Source organism: Lissotriton vulgaris, chromosome 2_1, assembly GCF_964263255.1.
Source record: "Lissotriton vulgaris chromosome 2_1, aLisVul1.2, whole genome shotgun sequence".
In the NCBI taxonomy this organism is placed as follows: domain Eukaryota; kingdom Metazoa; phylum Chordata; class Amphibia; order Caudata; family Salamandridae; genus Lissotriton; species Lissotriton vulgaris.
This window is the reverse complement of record NC_141687.1, coordinates 16,613,033-16,630,163: the sequence shown is the minus strand read 5'-3', so window position 1 is coordinate 16,630,163 and position 17,131 is coordinate 16,613,033. Positions and strand designations below refer to the sequence as shown.

Below are 17,131 nucleotides of genomic sequence, written 5' to 3'. Positions count from 1 at the left end.
TGTACTGGCAGGATTTCCTGCATCCCCCTCTGACACACGGAGGTGACGAAGACTGCGATCAGTGCCCAGACGAGGCGGTGAGGAGTGCGGAGGATCCCGACCAGAGCCCAGCCGAAGGAAGCAAGGTCCGAGGTGTGAAGAGGCCCACCAGTTTTCCGAAGTTTTCCGAAGTTTTCCGAAGTTTTCCGAAGTTTTCCGAAGTTCCGAGTCGAGTCCAGTCGAGTTTCCGAGGCCTTCTGTTTTCCGTGCTTCCCGGTGAGTACCATTGCTGGGTCGTATCTAGACGGGTTTGGGTACGCAAGTCCGGTCTGCACTGTTTTTAGGCAGTGTATCTGTACTGTTTAGCAGTATATAAAGTATTCCGAATTTCTGCACTGTTACAGCAGTGTATCTGTATCGTTGAGCGGTACATTCAGAGTAGGGGGAAGTTAGCTATGTCTTTAAATGTTTCATGTGATTAATGTCGTGGTATGAATGTGATTGTTCTTGTGTATTATTGTGTTTTTTTTGTATAAATAGTTACAGTTGACATTAAGTATCAAGGATCAAGCATTCCAGTATCAAGTAGGCACAATGCCGTTTTTCAACAAATTAAAGCAGATAGGAACTAGGAAAGGGATGTTAGAGGAAGAGATTCCAATCCCCCCTAGGGACACTCCAGGTAATTTCATGTATAATAAGCATGGCATAGACGCCATCTTGTATCTAGAGTTATGGACAGATTATACCAAGCACCTAGAGGAAAGATACCGATGGCCAGTTAACGGAACATGGGATGCCGAGTGCATCATAAAGGTAGAAGAAATATTACGGAAAAAGAAAGCTAGACAATCTCAGAAAGACGCCATAGAATTTTGGCGTAAGGAATCACGTAAGCGTGCTGATAGAGCACTCCGTAGAGAAGACAGGCTTAAAGAATCAGAAAAGGCCCAAGAAAACGAATTAGTTACTGAGGGAATTCGAGTAAAAGTAGAACAAATAGATCGTATCCTAAATGGCAAAGTGAACAACATGTATCTTTTGGCCGATGGTACCCCTGACGCCATTTCAGAAATACCGAAAAATTTGCCGTCACCATTAGTTCCAACTAAAGTAATGCATAAGACTACTAAAGACATATTCCTAAATTCATATCTCGAAGATGTAGCGCCAGCTTACACCAATCTGCCTGTTCGTGCCCTGCCTACTGACAGGGCCGGAGGTGGTACTGCCCCCCAAGATCACTCTCAGCCGACACCGAAAAAGACTAGTCCCGTTCCGCCAGCTCCGCCACTTCCCTCACCTAAAACTGATCTGCCGAAACCACTTCAATCAGATCCTACTAAAAGACAAATTCAGATACTGACTACACACAGAGATAATGCCCAAGCTTCCGCTTCAGAAGGTGCGACCGCGGGTCTCCAGACCCCGCCACCGACTCACAGATTAAATCTCAGAGGTCTGCAGAGTCCTCTTACGTACAGATCCCCCCGTTCTTCTAATTCATCCCGTCTTGATGCACTAAAAGAAAATATGTCAGTTTGTAGATACGATCCAGAACCTGGACAGGACGACTTAATGGTATTAGCGTCTTTACGGTTAAGATCTGCTACTGATAGTTTGTTATGTTATGCAGGAATGAAGGAGCACCTAGATAGAATATATGAGTTCGTTCAAACGGGAAAGGACCCCGACAGTATTAAGGATGCCCTGGAGAAACAGAAAGTTACCATGCAAGCACTGATACTACGATTTTTCATAAATTGTCTAATAAGAGAACGAGACAGGCCCGGAACAGAGCAGAGTGAATTGGATGCATTGAACAAGTGGGGTCAAAATATAGCCGATGGAAAACATGACAGACAAAATTGCATAGAGGCCATGTATAAAAAGATTAAGAAAGCAGTGATAGCAGTACACGAGAAAGAGAAAGAAAAGGCTCCCTCCGAGGAGGAAGAAGAATCTGAAGAACCAGAACCGACTACAAGCACTATAGCATATGTAGGTAAGGGAACTTATCTTAGGAAGGGTATCCGTCCAGAAAGCAAGAGAGTTTTCTTCTCTGCCTTAACGAATCCGAATTCTGCTGAACATCAGTTCCAGGAAACTGATAAACGGCTTCGAGATCGAGTTGGGTACCATGTACTCAATTCTATGGATGAACAAGAATTAGCCCGATCAGCGGTATCATGGGCCGAAAATGCAGACATATATAATGATGACACCGTAGCACAGACATTTCTGAACCTCTCCCCCGACGAACAGAAATTAGCAGGTATATATATGATTCAGCACCTTCTCATTAAGTACAGAAAACATTATTCCGATCCAGGTCCCTTACATGAGACACTAGAAGCACTACTGATGGACAGATGGAGAGGCCTAAGCACTAAATTAGTTCAAATAATTCTAGAACAACGACGCAGATATGACACCTTTGTAAGTCCTGAATATGTTCCCGCCCCACCTCCAGAAAGGAAAATGTACCATATGCAGTGCGGGGGTGGTATTGAAAGTCAGAACCCCTTGCGAGAAGTGCACCCTGTTATGGGTGAGGATAAAATTTTGAAACGCGTGTATGTACACACGCCTCTAACTAAATTAGAACTGTTAGAAATGAAGAAATTAGTACCGTGCCATGATAAAGACCCTGCAGGTTTTCATAGAGAGCTCAAAGACATGTTACTGATGGGGGACTACACATATGATGATATCATGAAAATGTTGAAAGTATTATTGCCTACGGGTATATTCGAGAAATTAAAGGAAAAGGACTGGGAGGTGGGAGACGCAAAGATTGCCTGGGCAGAAATAGAGGATGAAGAAAAGAAACGGGTTCCAGGGTTAGGCCTTGGGGACAAAACTAAAGCATTACCAGGTTTAATAGTACAGGTCCTGCCCAGATTATTGACGACTAGAAAGGAGGATTGGGATGCAATCTCGTCCTGTAAACAGAAACATGATGAAGATACTAGCGACTTTTATTCAAGATTCGAGAAATGTTTTATTATCAATAGTGGCCTCCAGCCAAGTAGCGAGTCGTACCCACATCTTTTTGTATCAAAGTTAGTCGAGAATTCCCTACCGTTAGTTAAAAATAGAGTGTATAAAGTCGAGAGTACATGGCAAGCAAATACGCCATCCCAGATGTTACAAATGTTACAATATCACCAGAATAGAATTAGGGAAGAACAAGATCAGGAACAGAAACGTATGAAAGACACGAAAATGAAAATGTTAGTAGCCCAGACGGTTCCATCCGACAGTCACAGGAAAGGTACGACCCAGACAAGTCACGCCGCAGCTCCTGTTAAAGGGACATGCAATTATTGCAAGCAGCCAGGTCACTACGTACACGAATGTGCAGTTCTGAAACATAACATAGCGACAGGTAAAACTAAAGAGAGACCGCATCCGCCTAGACAAGACCATAACCAGCATCAGTCTACACAGAATACACAGCCCATGCATGCATCTGCACAGACAGCACAGACCGTAGCAGTACCACAGCCACAGCCCATTGCTGCAACCCAGCAAGTCTCACAACAGATGTACCAGTATGCCCAGTCTGCTTACCCCGAATATTCCCGATATACATGAAACAGCCTAGAGAGGGAAGGTGGCTTGCCTCTTATCGAGATTCCTGTAGATCAAGAAGGTCCTTATGTACACAGTCAAGTATTGGGGAAAGATAGAAAGTTTTTAATTGACACAGGGGCAAGTCGCACTACAATAAGTCATGACGAAGTTCCAGGGGCACCCCTCTCAGGCTCACAAAATGTTTCCCTTGGTTTTTCAGGACAACCTATTGTAAATGAAGTCTCAGAACCAGTTCCCCTGGCTGTGGGTCCATTATCACGCGTTACAGACCTGTTACTAACAAAATCATGTCCGGAAAATCTGTTAGGAATTAAAACACTGAAGGCTCTAGGGGCTATAATATGCTGCTCCCCGGAGGGGGTTAGACTCTTTCTGCGGGATTTCAAGGGTCATTACGTCCTTCGTGAGTTTGACGTCAGATTGAAAAATGTACCTGATTACTTGTGGGCAAAAGGCCCAACTGATGTAGGATGTATGCACATTACACCATACCGCGTTACCCTCAAGGCAGGTGTTGTATTACCCAGAATCAGACAATACAAGTTACCACCCGATGCTGTAGCGGCTTTACTGAAAATCATTGAAGAGCTCATTGCCCAAGGAGTGGTCGTCGAGACCGACTCCAATATCTGTAACTCACCCATCATTCCGATTCTTAAACGTACTGATCCCAATGCACCGCCAGTATATCGGCTGGTGATTGATCTTCGAGAATTGAATAAATGCATTATCCCACAGTATCCTGTGGTCCCCGATATATCATCTCTCTTGACTGCTATTGATTCAGAAGCAACGTTCTTTACTGTAATTGATCTCAAGAACGCCTTCTTCAGCGTGCCTATTGATCCAGAGAGCCAATATCTCTTCGGATTCTGTTTAAATGGACGCAGTTTCAAATTTTCGCGCGCACCTCAAGGATTCACAGAAAGCCCCAGCATCTATAGTCAAGCACTGAAAAGACAACTAGATTGTATTCAAATGCCAGTTAACACCACTTTACTACAATACGTCGATGATCTGCTGATCACCGCACGAAGTGAGCCCGAATGTGAAAAAGCATCACTGACAGTTTTACATTTCCTGGCCGACAAGGGACACAAGGTGTCTCCTTCGAAGCTACAATTCTGTGTTCAGCAAGTTGTGTACTTGGGTCACTTGCTGTCCAAAGTGGGGAGACAGCTCACTCCCGATCGCATTCAGTTAATTGTGAACATGCCGCAACCCAAGACACAAAAGGAAGTGCGGGCCTTCATAGGCCTCACCTCGTACTGCAGACAATGGATTCCCCAGTATGCATTTCTAGCTAAACCACTCATCCAGTTAACGACACAGGAGGCAGCGACTTCGACTGTCCTCCCTTGGACTCAGGAACACACACAAGCTTTTGAAGAATTAAAGAAAGTTTTATGCCAAGCACCAGTTTTAGCGACACCATGTTACAGCAAACCGTTTACACTTTTTGTTACAGAACGTGATGGCACAGCGTTGTCTGTCCTCACTCAAGACCAAGCAGGTTCACATAAGCCTTGTGCTTATTTTTCTAGTACATTGGATTCAGTAGCTCAAGCACTCCCTGCGTGCTTAAAGTCAGTAGCAGCAACAGCGTTAGCAATAAGACAAAGTGATTCAATTGTTTTAGGTCATCAGTTAACAGTTCAAGTACCACATTCTGTAGAGGTTTTGTTAAACAGAACCCAGACTCAACACTTAACTATAGCACGACTGACAGGTTATGAATTAACACTATTCCAGCCACACATAGAAATCAGACGTTGCAGCATCCTGAACCCAGCAACACTGTTACCTACAGTTATGACAGATCCAGCTCCGCACGATTGTATAGAAATAATTAATGCAGTAACTAAGCCTAGACGAGACTTAACAGATGTCCCATTGACAAATCCAGACCTGACACTTTATGTGGACGGTTCATGCATGAGAACAAGTACAGGAGAATTAGTGGCCGCGTACGCCGTGACCACTGAAACTGAAATTAAAGAAACACATCGTATTGACACCCTGTCTGCTCAAGCAGCAGAGCTCATCGCTCTGACTCGAGCCTGTATTCTAGCCAAGAACAGAAATGTTAACATATACACAGATTCCCGCTATGCCTTCGGAGTTGTACACGACTTCGGAGTCCTCTGGCAAGAACGAGGTTTTCTGACTTCCCATGGGGCCAAGATACAACATGGCCCCCTCATTCAAGCACTGTTAGAAGCAATACATTTGCCCTCGGGCATATCAGTCATGAAGTGTAAGGCACATACTAAAGTCACAGATTCTGTTTCCCAGGGTAACGACCTGGCAGACCAGACAGCAAAACATACAGCATTGACTTACACCCAGACTACTGATGTGACAAAGACAATAGTCCAGACCCAGTGTATGGCAGTTAGAGATCCCGCCCTAGATGTAATTGATATCCAGACACATGCTACTCCAGAGGAGATAAAGAAATGGACTGAACTAGGAGGGATTCAGACAGATCAAGGTTGGGTGACGAAGGGAAAATCTATATGGTTTCTCCCCGACTCAATGGTTCAAGTCATGATAAATACAGCACATAGTCCTGCCCATCTTGGAGAGAAAGCCATGTTAGACAGTTTACAGAATCTCTGGTACAACAAACACTTACGAGCAGCAGCAAAACAGAAAGTGCGTACTTGCATGATCTGTTGTCAGTTCAATCCAGGTAAAAGTGTCCCTGTTGAGCAAGGTGGATTTCATCCTCCCGATCACCCTTTTGAAGTCCTCCAGATGGATTATATCCAGATGAATAGCTGTAGAGGATTTAAGTATGTCCTTGTAATTGTTTGTGCTCTGTCCCGCTGGACCGAAGCATACCCAGTCCCAGACTACACTGCTCCGACCACTGCCAGACAGTTGGTTCGTGAATTCTTCCCACGGTACGGTTTGCCCCGTGTCGTGTATTCAGATAACGGACAGCCGTTCTCGTCCGAGCTGATGAGACAAGTTTCCCTCTTGCTAGGATATCAGTGGAGGTTCCACTGTGTCCGACATCCCGAAGCAGCTGGCCTTGTAGAAAGGCATAATCAGACACTAAAAATCCGTCTTGCCAAGATCTGTCAGGAAAAAGGGGTCGACTGGATAGTCGCCCTGCCCGTGGCACTATTCTACATGAGGATGGTCGCCCACTCGAGATCAGGGCTATCCCCGTACGAAGTGGTCTTTGGCAGACCGCCGAATATGTGGGGGACGCCCGTTCCGAAAAAGATCACTGATATTGATTGTAACATGTTGACAGATTACCTTGCCTCCTTGATGTCTGCACTCCAATCATGTCGTTCACAGGTTGCCGCAGCCTTCCCTGACAACACCGATGTAAAGGCGCATGAGGTCCGCCCAGGTGACCTGGTAGTCGTCCGGAATTTCGACCGGAAAAGTCCGCTGGAGCCCCGCTGGAAGTCTCCAAAGACCGTTCTGCTTACCACTAGGACCGCCGTGAAAATCGAGGGGAGAAAGGGGTGGGTCCACACGAGTCACATCAAACTATGCAATGAACTAAAAAACGGACTGAAACAGGACTCTGACTCGTCCACCCCCACCAAAGACTGTGTTGAAGCACAAGACGTTACTGTGCCTAAAAGAGAAAAGACTCCTCAAGAACTTTACCGAATGAAGCTTCGATCTAGCAAGTCAGACAGTTTAATTGTTTAAGTCCTCCCCTAGGTGAATCGGTTAAATAGTTTCTGACATGTATCCCCTAGATCGAGTTAGAGAGAGAGAGGAAAAGAGAAGAACATATTGCAAATCACTTCGTAGTCACTGCATAGTGACACTAATAATCATGTTTATTCTGAGTATTCTAATTATTATTGCCAGCATTCTGCTTCCTATGTACTGGCCTATTTTCAGGCGTGAACAATCTGCTTACAATGTCTCTGCTGAACACACTTTTAGTGAACTTCCTGCACATGAACTCTCTTACAGACTTGCGCTGCGCAACAATACATTTATTAGTATGTTACACCATTCCCATCAGACAAATAATGCTACAGACTGTTGGATATGTGGCCGACTCCCTCCCTACCAGAATTACAAGGGAGCTCTGCCTCTCTTTCCGTACCCATTCACTCACAATGGCTCCTGTGGAGCATGGTTTAAAATAATTAATTCTTTAGATCCTGATATTGCTGTTTTCGATGGGGGCTGGGTTTGGGGAAACTTGAACTTAGTCCTGCTCAACGTCTGTTATCCTGATCAAGAAGGACTTCCCACTCGAATAGGAACTGATCTAGAAAATGAAGTATATGGATTAGGTAATTACACAATTAGCCTTATGATCCTCACTGTTGAATCTGAAACTGCTCCAGTTCTGCCCCATATGTTAGTACTACCAGTCACAGGTGAATTATGTGTTAGCAAGAAAGGTTCAGTACACGTAGGTCATAGTAAATGCACTACTGTGGTCGAGTTCAGTGACCATGGTAAATCGTCCTTTAAAGCTACCAGTCATTCCTATTTTGTTTGTGGTCATACCGCATACATACGTTTGCCTCCAGATTGGGATGGTACCTGTTACATTGCCTTCCTTCTGCCACCTGTTTTCCTAGCTCCTCCTGATTACCATAGAAATACGAATCTAGCACCGAATAGACCCAAAAGAGATATTCCCCTTGTCGACTACACAGAAACGGCATGGGAACAGTACACTGATTTCAATAAAGGATTCTTTTTCTTCCTAGGACCTGTCCAAAACAGTAAATTAATACGCAGATTAACGAGAACACTCGAAGCAGTAGTGAACGAAACTGCCTCCGCTCTAGGTAACTTAACAGAGGAGCAGTCTGCTATACGGACTGTTGTCCTTCAAAATCGTCTTGTGATTGACGTCATCTTGGCAGATAGAGGTGGAGCTTGTAAGGTCATCGGGTCAAGTTGCTGTGTTTTCATTCCACAAAACGCACCATCTGTCTATCAAGCTATCACCCGTTTACATAAAATTGCAAATCAGATACATCAGAATCCAGGCACCTGGACTTGGTCCGGTTGGTTCTGGACTACGTTAACGGCTTGGGGATGGAAGATCTTATCGTTCCTAGGCATTGGCCTTGTTATAGTATTCAGTTGTTGCCTGTGCCTGCAGTGTGGGCCAGCGATATGTGGACTGTGTGCCACATCCTGCATTGAGCATTCCAGTTGCCTCTCAAACAGTCAAAGAAAGAAAGACGAACATATAATGTTACAAGAACAAACTGATCGATTTATGAGGATCGATATATCATGAAGGGTCCGTAGGGAACAAGGAGGGAATGAGGTAATATAAATTTTATGGTCATGTTGTGTTCCCTAGCGAGTACCCCACCGACTCCATGTACGAGTTAAAAGTGCATGTAACTTCCCTCCTGTACCAGCTATGAAGACGCAAATACATTTGCGTCCAACGTTAACTTGTCCTCTTTCAGACCCACCATGAATGGGTTTGATGGTCCGTTCCTAAGTATGCTATGCCAACGTCTTTTTGAAGTGTACTCCTACGTTTTTCAGCCTGGCTGAAAGTAGGCCCTGAATCTCTGCCACCGAGCCTCTTTTCTGGCTTCTGACTGCGAGGGCCTCTGCCCAAGCAGCCCCCGTACCCGTGAACTCTGACTTACTTCTAGCGCGGCCCTCCGTGCTCAGCTCAGCCTGCTGCCTGCCAAGATTGACTATAACCTTCGAGTTATCTGTTTTCCTCCCCGAAGATACATTCCGGCCTGCTAGCTTCAGTAAACATCCTTCCTCAGCTACAGGGCTAAAGGGCCGACCTGTCTTTATGCAAGTAATTCATAGCCTCTGTTGCCATGCTTCCATGAAAGGCCCCATGCCCCCACGCTTCTCATACAGACACTCAGGCGCTTATACACGCACTCACAGCAAGTATAGAATAGCTTCTGCTCTAGAGACCTTCCTGCCCAGATAGCTTAGTTCCTAAACATCAGATATCAGATATGATAGAAGCACAAGTTGATCTGACATGCCAGACTTCTGTCTCTTTCCGTCAGTGTAAATGTCAAGTCCCCTGCACCCCGTCTATCACACGTCATGCAGCTGCGCGCGCATCCAAGCTTCCGATTTCTGCTGACATTGCAACATTCTGTTAGCACCACCCCTTGGTGCCACCCACTTGCGTCACCTATCAGTGACGTTTCTAGCACACACGCCTAGTTTACGCCTCTTGATGATGTACTAGCACCACGTGTATACTGTTATCTTGTCTTCTCTCAGCTGTTACGCCTCTTACATTGAACATTATGATGTAAATCAAGTATATAAGCTATGTATTGTCAATAAACGACGGCGCGCTCATCTATCCCTTCTGACACCCTGTGTGGTGGTCAGAACATGATATCCTGATTCCTTTATGAGGAATAAAACCCTTAGAAACTCTTACACCACGGACTCTGTTTTCCTTCTTTCCGATTGAGTTATTAAGTACTTACCTGCATAGAAATTAAGAGAGTAAATTAATTATTTACATCACTTTTATGACCATTCTAGCAGAGTGGAGCTGTTTGTACCTCACAGATGCAATGCACTGACTGTGGCTGTGTGGCTTGTCGCACGCTGGACGCCCTGCCGGGGTTGACTCATGGTGCCCACTGCCCACACCCCACTCAGCCACCAGTGCTGCAGGAAAGGCCGGGCCGGTATGCCACCGCTGGTTGTAGTGTCTTGGACCCCAGGCCACATGTTGGGCAAAGGACCACACAGACACGGCGTAGTTGGGCAAGTCCGCCCGGCCCTTTTTATTTGCGGGGTCGCCTGACTGGTGACGCCGGTTATGTGTGGGTGTAAAGTGTGGGTGTAATACCAAGAGAAACACTAGAACTTGTCCAGCCGGACGCTACACTCCGTACCCCCGGCAGCTCAGGCCTGTTTTTAAATATCGGCCCTTGAACCACACACCGGAAGTAGTTTTCTCCAGAATCTAGAGGTGGGTGCAAGGGGTCCCGCTGGGATGGGGTGTTAGCAGCATGGCCTCCCCATGGGACCTGGCTGTCCAGGGCTTCTGGGGCTGTGAGGCTGTGCACTTACATTTTTAGACGAATCCAAAACAACTAAGAAATCAAAGAAAAATCCGAATTCCATCGATGCAGGGGAGGTCGGAGCTGGCGGTGGTGTTCCCTCTACAGTTTGCTCATAGATTCTTCAAGAACCCCAGGGAGACCCCGACAGGTGGTGCTGAGGAGAGGGGTGCAGAGAGGGAGACGACAGGTGACTTTGGGGGTCAGTCGGCTGGGTGTCCCCAACCCTCCGAGGTGACCCGATGCAGGGAGTTGGAAGCCAGCTCCGCCGGGGCTGATCTGTCGGAGGGAGCCCCCCCATGGTTATGTGTTTTAACTCTGGAGAGAGGGTGAGGGCTGGAGAAGGCCAGGCTTCAAGGAGCTGCAGCTGGCAGACCTATGTCTCCCAAGACCAGTGCCCGACCTGCACCGGGACAGGTCTCCAAGCAGGGGCACTCGGCACCCCCTGTCAGGATCTTGAGTGGTCTTGATATGGGGGTCCCTCCTTCAGGGAAACCACCCCCACTCTAGCCACAAGGACACGCGGGGACCGCATCCCAACAACAGTAACTAATTCTCCAAGAGCCTACATCCGGCCCAAGAGCACCTCGGCCTTCGAGGGTAGCGATCCACCCATCCTCAGGGCTGGTGCCCACCCGACCTACGAGGGTAGCGATCCACCCGACCTACGAGGGTAGCGATCCACCCACCCTCAGGGCTGGTGCCCACCCCGACCTACGAGGGTAGCGATCCACCCATCCTCAGGGCTGGTGCCCACCCCGACCTACGAGGGTAGCGATCCACCCACCCTCAGGGCTGGTGCCCACCCCGACCTACGAGGGTAGCGATCCACCCACCCTGAGGGCTGGTGCCCACCCCGACCTTCGAGGGTAGCAATCCACCCATCCTCAGGGCTGGCGCCCACTCCGACCTTCGAGGGTAGCGATCCACCCACCCTCAGGGCTGGTGCCCACCCCGAACTTCGAGGGTAGCAATCCACCCATCCTCAGGGCTGGTGCCCACCCTGACCTTCGAGGGTAGCGATCCATCCACCCTCAGGGCTGGTGCCCAGCCCAACCTTCGAGGGTAGCGATCCACCCAATCTCAGGGCTGGTGCCGACCCCGACCTTCGAGGGTCGTGATCCACCCACCCTCAGTGCTGGTGCCCACCCACACTTTGAGGGAATACTTGTGGTTCTTGGTAATAAAAAGAATTAAACTGGGTGATGGAGCGAACTCTACTCTAAGAGCCCCCCTCAGCGAGTTGAGAGCAAAAGAGCAGGAGTGGCCTGGGTCACCATTTCTTTTTAATAAAAAGAGCGGAAATTCACTGGTTTTTTGAGTGATGTATAAGGTAATTTTGTGTTCTAGGGATAACTTCCTTCTTGTAGCTTTTCCCAAAATTGCATTTACAGTGATTCGTGGCAGTTAAAGAGTTCTTAGGTAAGCAAGTTACTGGAATGTATCTAAATTAATGAGTATAAACATTGAATTGGAAAAGGCGGTCGTTGATTTTTGGCATACGGAGCAAGCGCACTTTGGAAATATTCATCACCAAAAAACTAGAAGAAAGAACCCTTGGAAAAATGGAATGAGTGAGCCCAAGGAAGGTATGAACCTATGCTAGCTTTGGATCAGGAGAGCAATAAATGTGATGAAAAATGAATGTTTTGGTAAAATAGGTTTATATCCTAAACTGCTCACATGTTGGTGTCTCTACACCTAGATTTCTTAATAATAGATAGCTTAATAAATTCAATAGATTGAAAGAGGGCAGTGTCCTCTGGCCAGGATAGCCAGCTCAGGTGATCCAGAATGATGCGAGATTACTGGATGTCTTGGTCCTGAATCTAGGTGGAATCCTTCTCGCGAGCCGCAGTGGTAGTCGACTCGCCGACGTCGGCGGTATTGGAGTCGGGGGGGCCACAGAACAAAAATCTGGAAATGCCTCTGAAATATCAAGGAACTGGTAAGACTAAGAACGGGGGAGAGAGTTTGCACCAATCTCGAAAATCAGCAGAGGTCTCTAAAAACACAATCTCTGAAATGGACCCCCAAGAGTGGGTTTGCGGGTGAAGATTAATATATAAATATAATCAGAGAGCAATTTTAGATCATTCTGAAGGGGATGAAAGGAATGAGGCGGGTACTGCAACAATGGAACCGGTTGATTCTACATTACAAATAATCTTGTGCGATAATATTAGAAGTCATTCTAACTTGCTCTGATATTTGAAACTAAATGACCTTGAAAAGGTTGTTGAAGAATCTTCTGTTAATATTTAGAGCAGACAGATGCTGTAGTGGGAACAAATTAGATGGAATAACCTCCAGTGAAAGGTAAAAACCTGAAAGTTAACTAATTTCGAGAATGTACTTATATGTAGAGTCTATCCTACGACTTGAGATGCACAGATTAGACCGCTCACATAAAATGGCCAAGTCTATCGCGGATGGTACTGGGTCTAGGATTCTCTAAGACCTCTCTGATGAAAATAGTAATGCCCATTATCGGCTCACACAGCAAAAACCAGCCTTCAGATCGGATTGGCGCCGTCTTGTTATACATATATTGCAATTATCCGCTGATGATTAATAATGGAAACGCTAAGTAGAGTTGGGTTCGCTCAGTGATGCGCTTGGGTCATTCCCTGAAGTAATAGAGCCACAGGATGAAATTTAGTGGTAAATTCTGGGTGTTGAGAAGGCATCCCGTATCCAGTAAGGAGAGGACCTCTTGCGGGCTATAGACCGAAGGCTTCTTCTGGAAGGAATATGAGAAGACGTCCATTAATCCAGCTGTGGGGTAGAGTTGCACTACAACGAGATATTCAGCCCAAGCCATCCTCATTTAATCCCCTAGGTATAAAATCAGTGCGGAATATTGCGTCAACGCGCCGCTCCCCCTTCTCCGGGCTTACAGACGGATGTAGGTCCCTTCTGTGGGTGTCTATCTCGTGATATCCCTCACTTCTCTGTAATTAAGCCTCCCAGTTCCCACATTTTGGTATTGTATTTTTTTCTTCTTTTTTGGGAGATAAATTTAGACACAAATCCATCCATTATCCTGTCTGTATATATTTTTAAATCTGGATGAGAGCTGAAATGAAGTTGTATTTTGAGTGATTGTAAATGCTGTCTCATGACTGCCAGGCGAATACCCGTGCGGATTGCAGGTGAGGGAGTTAAACAGAGGTTCCTAATGCTGCTTCAACCTCTAGGGATGTGCACACGGTTCATACTAAAATGTGCTTCTTTTCTTATGAGTCTCTTCATTTTTCATCTAGGAGTGTTCACAGCATTGAAACTTCCACGCATTCAAGTATGCTTTTAAACAAATGTAGAAATATAATCGTTTCTGTTTAATTGTTTAACAAAACCTAAAATAAATATGAGTAACCATGACAAAAGTTTTTTTAAAAAACATTAAATCTGGAGCGTTTTTTATAATTTTAATATTGCAGTTGGATATACAGACATTTGTGCATTGGTATACAAATCAAATTCCTAAATATACAGATTTAATGCATTAATTAAAAAAAACACTTTGCGCTCGTACAGTGTCATTCGACCACTCTACAGATAATTATCGGCTTTTCACAGCAGAAAAGTGTGAAAGGCAAGCTTTTCTCTCGCTTCGAGCGCAGGCAATGCTGGTGCTCACTCGGTGCGCAGGCACTGCCGGTGCTCTCATGCTGAGCGCAGGCACTGCCGGGGCTCTCATGCTGAGCGCAGGCACTGCCGGGGCTCTCATGCTGAGCGCAGGCACTGCCGGTGCTCTCATGCTGAGCGCAGGCACTGCCGGTGCTCTCATGCTGAGCGCAGGCACTGCTGGTGCTCTCATGCTGAGCGCAGGCACTGCCAGGGCTCTCATGCTGAGCGCAGGCACTGCCAGTTCTCTCATGCTGAGCGCAGGCACTGCTGGTGCTCTCGTGCTGAGCGCAGGCACTGCTGGTGCTCTCGTGCTGAGCGCAGGCACTGCTGGTGCTCTCGTGCTGAGCGCAGGCACTGCTGGTGCTCTCGTGCTGAGCGCAGGCACTGCTGGTGCTCTCACACTGAGCGCAGGCACTGCTGGTGCTCTCGCTCAGTGCGCAGGCACTGCTGGTGCTCTCGCTCAGTGCGCAGGCACTGCTGGTGCTCTTGCTCAGTGCGCAGGCACTGCTGGTGCTCTCGCTCGGAGCGCAAGCACTGCTGGTGCTCTCGCTCGGTGCGCAGGCACTGCTGGTGCTTTCACGCTGAGCGCAGGCACTGCTGGTGCTTTCACGCTGAGCGCAGGCACTGCTGGTGCTTTCACGCTGAGCGCAGGCACTGCTGGTGCTTTCACGCTGAGCGCAGGCACTGCTGGTGCTTTCACGCTGAGCGCAGGCACTGCTGGTGTTTTCACGCTGAGCGCAGGCACTGCAGCTGCTCTCGCTCGGAGCGCAGGCACTGCAGCTGCTCTCGCTCGGAGCGCAGGCACTGCAGCTGCTCTCGCTCGGACCGCAGGCACTGCAGCTGCTCTCGCTCGGAGCGCAGACACTGCTGGTGCTCTCATGCTGAGCGCAGGCACTGCTGGTGCTCTCATGCTGAGCGCAGGCACTGCTGGTGCTCTCATGCTGAGCGCAGGCACTGCTCGTGCTCTCACGCTGAGCGCAGGCACTGCTGGTGCTCTCACACAGAGCGCAGGCACTGCCGGTGCTCTCACGCTGAGCGCAGGCACTGCCGGTGCACTCACGCTGAGCGCAGACACTGCCGGTGCTCTCATGCTGAGCGCAGGCACTGCTGGTGCTCTCATGCTGAGCGCAGGCACTGCTGGTGCTCTCATGCCGAGCGCAGGCACTGCTGGTGCTCTCACGCTGAGCGCAGGCACTGCTGGTGCTTTCACGCTGAGCGCAGGCACTGCAGCTGCTCTCGCTCGGAGCGCAGGCACTGCAGCTGCTCTCGCTCGGAGCGCAGGCACTGCAGCTGCTCTCGCTCGGAGCGCAGGCACTGCAGCTGCTCTCGCTCGGAGCGCAGGCACTGCTGGTGCTCTCGCTCGGAGCGCAGGCACTGCTGGTGCTCTCATGCTGAGCGCAGGCACTGCTGGTGCTCTCATGCTGAGCGCAGGCACTGCTGGTGCTCTCGTGCTGAGCGCAGGCACTGCTGGTGCTCTCGTGCTGAGCGCAGGCACTGCTGGTGCTCTCGTGCTGAGCGCAGGCACTGCTGGTGCTCTCACACTGAGCGCAGGCACTGTCTGTGCTCTTGCTCAGTGCGCAGGCACTGCTGGTGCTCTCGCTCAGTGCGCAGGCACTGCTGGTGCTCTCGCTCAGTGCGCAGGCACTGCTGGTGCTCTCGCTCAGTGCGCAGGCACTGCTGGTGCTCTCGCTCGGAGCGCAAGCACTGCTGGTGCTCTCGCTCGGTGCGCAGGCACTGCTGGTGCTTTCACGCTGAGCGCAGGCACTGCTGGTGCTTTCACGCTGAGCGCAGGCACTGCTGGTGCTTTCACGCTGAGCGCAGGCACTGCTGGTGCTTTCACGCTGAGCGCAGGCACTGCTGGTGCTTTCACGCTGAGCGCAGGCACTGCTGGTGCTTTCACGCTGAGCGCAGGCACTGCTGGTGCTTTCACGCTGAGCGCAGGCACTGCAGCTGCTCTCGCTCGGAGCGCAGGCACTGCAGCTGCTCTCGCTCGGAGCGCAGGCACTGCAGCTGCTCTCGCTCGGAGCGCAGGCACTGCAGCTGCTCTCGCTCGGACCGCAGGCACTGCAGCTGCTCTCATGCTGAGCGCAGGCACTGCTGGTGCTCTCATGCTGAGCGCAGGCACTGCTGGTGCTCTCATGCTGAGCGCAGGCACTGCTGGTGCTCTCACGCTGAGCGCAGGCACTGCTGGTGCTCTCACACAGAGCGCAGGCACTGCCGGTGCTCTCACGCTGAGCGCAGGCACTGCCGGTGCACTCACGCTGAGCGCAGGCACTGCTGGTGCTCTCGCTCTGAGCGCAGGCACTGCTGGTGCTCTCATGCTGAGCGCAGGCACTGCTGGTGCTCTCATGCCGAGCGCAGGCACTGCTGGTGCTCTCATGCCGAGCGCAGGCACTGCTGGTGCTCTCACGCTGAGCGCAGGCACTGCTGGTGCTTTCACGCTGAGCGCAGGCACTGCAGCTGCTCTCGCTCGGAGCGCAGGCACTGCAGCTGCTCTCGCTCGGAGCGCAGGCACTGCAGCTGCTCTCGCTCGGAGCGCAGGCACTGCAGCTGCTCTCGCTCGGAGCGCAGGCACTGCAGCTGCTCTCGCTCGGAGCGCAGGCACTGCTGGTGCTCTCGCTCGGAGCGCAGGCACTGCTGGTGCTCTCATGCTGAGCGCAGGCACTGCTGGTGCTCTCACGCTGAACGCAGGCACTGCCGGTGCTCTCACGCTGAACGCAGGCACTGCCGGTGCGCTCATGCTGAGCGCAGGTACTGCTGGTGCCCTCTCTCTGAGCGCAGGCACTGCTGGTGCTCTCATGCTGAGCGCAGGCACTGCTGGTGCTCTCATGCCGAGCGCAGGCACTGCTGGTGCTCTCATGCCGAGCGCAGGCACTGCTGGTGCTCTCATG

At 49.4% G+C, this 17,131-nt stretch overlaps 1 protein-coding gene across 1 annotated transcript in view; it reads left to right on the top strand.

Moving 5' to 3' along the window:
• LOC147729472 (unconventional myosin-X-like) overlaps positions 1 to 17,131 on the top strand; it is a 763,954-nt gene that overhangs the window by 140,711 nt on the left and 606,112 nt on the right. The gene's annotated exons all lie outside the window — the stretch shown is intronic.